Raw genomic sequence first — 6,000 nt, 5'->3', positions numbered from 1 at the left:
GCAACCTCAGGTTCTTTCTTTCTTTTTTTTTTTAAAATCACATTTCTTATCTGGCAACTTTGAAAATGGAAGACCGCAATTGCATCCAGTAGGATAGAAGAAAGAAAATTACAATTTCCAGGAAGCTCTGGGCTGGTGGACGATGGAAAATTAGGATTTATCATCATCTGGAAGGTTGCAAACTATCATCTCTGCCTGGGGATAACATAAACCATCTCTTCTGAGCACTAGGAGTTATAAATCCCAGAGTTCTGTGTGTTTCCTTAAAATGTGATGCAACTTTTGAGTTCTTTCGGTTTCCACATTAGCATAATGTTACATTTTGCTGGTCTGGAATTGATCTCTAAGAGGCTGATCTTACACCAGCTTGGAAGGGAAGGTACTTTTCGTCTTCATCAGCTGATGAGATGCCTCGTTCCAGGGCGTGGTCTCACCTGGGGAGCACCCTGTCAAAGGATATGTGTGTGTGTGTGTGTGTGTGTGTGTGTGTCCCCTTAAAGAAACTAGGCTCCATTTCTTTGCTTCGATCAACAAGAATTGATTGATGGAGGAGGCTGATCCATCGTTTTCCCTGGTCCTCGGTCGGGCCGAAGTGCCCCTAAATCAGTGATGGCGAACCTTTTAGAGACTGAGTGCCCCAAAATCACCCCCACTCCTGTCCCTGCTCCGCCCTGCCCACTGGGCCACCCACCACCTCCATAGATCACCCAGGCAGCCCAGCAATGCCATGGCAGCCATGCCCCAAGCATCTGCGCACGACAGGGCGCAAGGGCAGAGTCTTGTCCCCGCTGCCCGGTTACCATGTTCTTGGTTGCGCTGCTTCGCGTGGGCCGCACCTGGGGGCAACTCTCCTCCGGAAGGGCTGCTGGTGAGGAGGGGGCTGTGGGAGGAGGCGGGGCTGGGGAGACAGTGCATGTGCCCACAGAGAGGGCTCCGAGTGCCGCCTTTGGCACCCGTGCCATAGGTTCGCCACCACTGCCCTAAATTAATCTATATATTATTTTGACTTTAAGGAACTTTTAAGGAAACTGATGCCAGCTAGCTGTGAAAATAATCAGTAAATCACATCATTTACATTCTTATTCTTTTCCAGAGCCCTTACTAAGCCATGCCATTCTCTACTAATCACTTACAGAACCTTTACTAAGCCATGGCCTTCTTTACTAACTCTTTGCTAAACCCTTAGTGAGTCATGCCACTAAGCCTTTACTAAACTTTTAATAAGGCATGACACTCTTTACTAACCCTTTACAGAACCTTTACTAAGCCAAGCCATTCTTTGCTAACTCTTTACTTAATCTTTACTAAGCTATGGCCTTTTTTACTAACAATTTATTGAACTTTTACTAAGCCATGCCAATCTTTACTAACCATTTACTGAACTTTTACTGAATCTTTACTAAGCCATGCCATTCTTTACTAACCCTTTACTAAGCCATACCATTTTTACTAACCCTTTACTGTCCTTTCTTTATTAACCATTTACAGAACCTTTACTAAGCCATGCCACTTTTTACTAACCCTTTACTGAACCTTTACTAAGCCATACCATTTTACTAACCCATTACTGCCCTTTTTTTATTAACCATTTACAGAACCTTTACTAAGCCATGCCACTCTTTACTAACCTTTTACTGAACCTTTACTAAGCCATGACATTCGTTACTAACCCTTTACTAAGCCATACCATTTTTACTAACCCTTTACTGCCCTTTCTTTATTAACCATTTACAGAACCTTTACTAAGCCATGCCACTCTTTACTAACCCTTTACTGAGCCTTTACTAAGCCATGCCATTCTTTACTAACCCTTTACTAAGCCATACCATTTTTACTAACCCTTTACTGCCCTTTCTTTATTAACCATGTACAGAACCTTTCCTAAGCCATGCCACTTTTTACTAACCCTTTACTGAATCTTTACTAAGCCAAGCCACTCTTGGCCTGCTTGAGTGTGCAGCGCAGAGAGCAGGCAGGCCGTCTGCAACAGGCGGAATACATAAGCAGGCAAAGAGAAGGAAAGCTACTTAAGAGCTACTCAGTGGAGGTGGCGTCTCTGGGGAGGATGCAGGAAGCAATGTGCAAATACACAAATGTGTGTGTCCGTTCATTTTAGACCACCGCAATTCCTGCCGCTGGTCCCCGGCCACCAGAAGAGATGGTACAGCTCCACAGGTTGGGCTTTCTTCCGGTGTAGAAAAGGGATATTCATCTTAAAATCACAGAGATGGCGTATTTCCTAAGCTGCTGTACAGGCAGTCCTTGACCTGCGACTAAAACTGAGCCCAAAATTTCTGTTGCTAATCGAGACAGTTGTTAAGTCGCCGTTGCCTCATTTTACGACCTTTCTTGCCACACAGGCGAATCACGGCAGTTGTTAAATTAGTAACACGGTTGTTAAATGAATCTTGGCTTCCCCCGCTGACTCTGCTTGTCAGACATTCGCAAAAGGGGATCGCGTGACTCCGGGAGACGCCGCAACCGTCATAAATACGAGTCAGTGGCGAAGCGTCTGACTGGGGATCCCCTGATCCACAGGGATGCTTCCACGGTTGCTCAAGCGTGAAACACGGTCACAAGGCCCCCTTTTCACTGCCAATGTAACTTCAAGCAGTCACTAAACGAATCGGTCGTTAAGTCGAGGACTGCCCGTAGCTCTCCGGCCTCTTTCTCCTCGCAAGGGCTTCGTGGAGCAGGCAGCTTCCCAAGACTGATTTGCTGACGAGAAGTCTGCAACGCCTGTTCTCACGCATCGGTCCAGTTTGACTGGAAACTGGGGTGGGAGGTCTCTCTCTTCCTCCTCTGCTCAGCCCCCTCCCTTCCTTTTAATTTTAATTAATGAAGCCTTTCATTCCGGTGAACGCCGCGAAAACCGTAGGCACAAGAGGCTCTTTGGGCAAAAAGAAGAACAGTTCCAACGTTTTCAGGGTTGCTCACAAGCAACTCAATGAATTCTGAAGGCAGAATTTGTTTGTAAAAGAGGTTTCTTTTGTTGTTGTTTTATTTCCTCCTTTTTGCTTGCAATTGAAAACAAAAAAAAGGACACGGACTTTCCCCCTGCATTTGGGGGAGAATAGGAACCGAAAAAGATGGCAAATCGACACAAACGTTTTTTGTTTTGTTTTTTAAAGCCAAGAGTTGAGAAAGTAGATTTTTAACTGCTTTGCACATCCGGGGATGCAGCTTTGAAGGGCTTTTCAAAGCAGCATCTCATTTGAGTGGTGGTCCAATCTGCATGGATGACATTGTTGGCAACTTGCAAATTGCAAAAAACTGAGAACGGGGCAATGTGTTTAACACCCAGGGTGGAAACGTCGTGTCCATTTTCCTAGCCTTCAGACAAGAATATGTCACTTGATGATCCATAAGTTGTTCTTTTCTGGACACTGCATAGATAAATAACAGAATAACAGAGTTGGAAGGGACGTTGGAGGTCTTCTAGTCCAGCCCCCTGCTCAAGCAGGAGATCCTATACCATTTCAGACAACTGTCCTGTCTCTTCTTAAAAATCTCAAGTGATGGAGCACCCACAGCTTCTGGAGGCAAGGTGTTCCACTGATTAATTGTTCTAACTGTCAGGAAGTTTCTCCTTAGTTCCAGGTTGCTTCTCTCCTTGATGAGTTTCCACCCGGTGCTTCTTGTCCTGCCTTCAGGCACTTTGGAGAATAGCTTGACTCCCTCTTCTTTGGGGCAGCCCCTGAGATACTGGAACACTGCTATCATGTCCCCCCCTCGTCTTTCTCTTCATTAAACTGGACATCCCCAATTCCAGCAACCGTTCCTTGTATGTTTTAGCCTCCAGTCCCCTGATCATCTTTGTTGCTCTTCTCTGCACTCTTTCTAGAGTCTCAACATTTTTTTTACATCGTGGTGACCAAAACTGTGTGCAGTATTCCAAGTGTGGTCTTACCAAGGCTTTGTAAAGTGGTATTAATACTTCGCGTGATCTTGATTCTATTCCTCTGTTAATGCAGCCCAGCACTGTGTTGGCTTTTTTGGCAGCTGCAGCACACGGCTGGCTCCTATTTAAGTGATTGTCTACTAGGACTCCGAGGACCCTCTCAGTTACTACTATTGAGCAAGGTACCCCCTATACTATACCTGTGCATTTGGTTTTTCTTGCCTAAATGTAGAACCTTGTTTTTTTCACCCTTGAATTTCATTTTGTAAGATAGTGCCCAGTGTTCAAGTCTGTCCAGGTCCTTCTGTATCTTCACCTGATTTTGATTCAGTGCCTGGACTGTATTAGCTTTTTTGGCTGCTGCCTTGTAGCTAATAATTCAGTCTGTCTGCATGAAAGGTGATCTTCTTGCTAAGGTTTTGGACGTCCTTCTAAGATTTAGAACTATCTGGCCCGTTTGTGCATCAGGAAGCTTGTTTTATTTCCTTGATTTATAGACCGTTCTTTGCGCCCCGTACCTGCAATGACTTGTGTTTTGGGGTGGCTTTGGCTGTGCCCAGTTTTTCTTTTTGATGGCCAGGACGCGTTGCAATCGCAACCCTTGGCACGCTACGCAAGAACGAACCTGGGAGATAGCTTACAAACGGTTCCCACCTCGTCTCTGCATGTGACGACTTGCCCATCGAGCAGAAAGGGAGTAGGTTTGGGAAAAGATGGTCTTTTGCAAGAAAAACACACATTTGATAGACAAAACACAGACAACATAAGACGGAAGTAGAGTTAGAGTCACCCAAATACTTTATGTATAACACCAAGGAGTTTTCTCTTCACGTTTCTCTTTTTTTATATATAAAAATTTTTATTAATTTTTTTTTTCATCAACATATATTAATTTTTCCAATCAACAAGTTGTCTGGAGTTTGCTGTGCTAATACATGTTCACTTCCTAATCCTTCATTCTCTTCTCTAACCAAGAATAAAATAAGTTCCAAATTTGATAGTGGTCTGTATCTTCCTTATCTTTCAACCTCATAGTTGATCTGTCCATCTCTGCACATTCCCATATTTTCCTGGTTATTTCTTCCTCTGATGGCAGTCCTTCATTCTTCCAGTATTGTGCAAAAATTATTCTCGCTGCTGTAGTGATGTGTAAGATTAAATATAGTTTCTGCTTATTAGTCTTTTCAGGCATAATACCTAGTAAAAAAAGCTCAGGTTTAAAATCCACTTGTTCGCCCAATATTTTCTCTAACCACATATGTATATTTTTCCACTAGGCCTTTGCCTTACAATATGTCCACCAAATGTGGTAATACGTGCCTATGTTACGTTTACATTTCCAACATCTATCTGACATATTTTTGAACATTTTTGCTACATTCACGTTTCTCAACGCAGGCCCACACCCAGCAGCCAAACATTATTTAGCCACTGCAGAATCCAGACATTCCATCACAACTGGGTGTTGGTCTGCTGCCCAGTTGTTGAGGAGAGACAAGTTGTTATCTTCCTCCTCTCGTGTGGTGCCACAAAGGCTACCAGCCTCTCTCGAGAGGAGAGGGTTGGCTTTCCTAAGCAGATTCCCCTCCAGAAGAATTTTATTTCTCAAGGTTTGCGCAAAAGAGGCATGAGGATGGAGGGAGACCAGGCAACTGGGCTGCTCTGAGCATGTTGTTGACGAGTGGGAGGCATTTTTTCCCAGCACAGAGGCTGGAGAAATAGAAGGATCCTCTGTTGAAATAAGGTTTTTTTAGAAAAAAAAACCTCACATTATAGCAATAGCACTTAGACTTATATACCGCTTCCCAGTGCTTTACTGCCCTAAGTGGTTGACAGAGTCAGCCTGTTGCCCCCCAACAATCTGGGTCCTCATTTTACCCACCTCGGAAGGAGGGAAGGCTGAGTCAACTTTGAACCAGTCAGGATCGAACTCCTGACTGTGGGCAGAGTCAGCCTTGCAGTAAGGGAGGGAGGGAGGAAGGGAGGGAGGGAGGGGAGAGAGGGAGGAAGGGAGGGAGGAAAGAAGGGAGGGAGAGAGGGAGGGAGGAAAGAAGGAAGGGAGGGAGGGAGGAAAGATAGCAATAGCACTTGGACTTATA

This window comes from Crotalus tigris, unplaced genomic scaffold (assembly GCF_016545835.1).
Source record: "Crotalus tigris isolate CLP2741 ecotype Arizona unplaced genomic scaffold, ASM1654583v1 scf7180000019031.1477733, whole genome shotgun sequence".
Classification (NCBI taxonomy): Eukaryota; Metazoa; Chordata; class Lepidosauria; order Squamata; family Viperidae; genus Crotalus; species Crotalus tigris.
Note: the sequence above shows the minus strand (reverse complement) of the source record.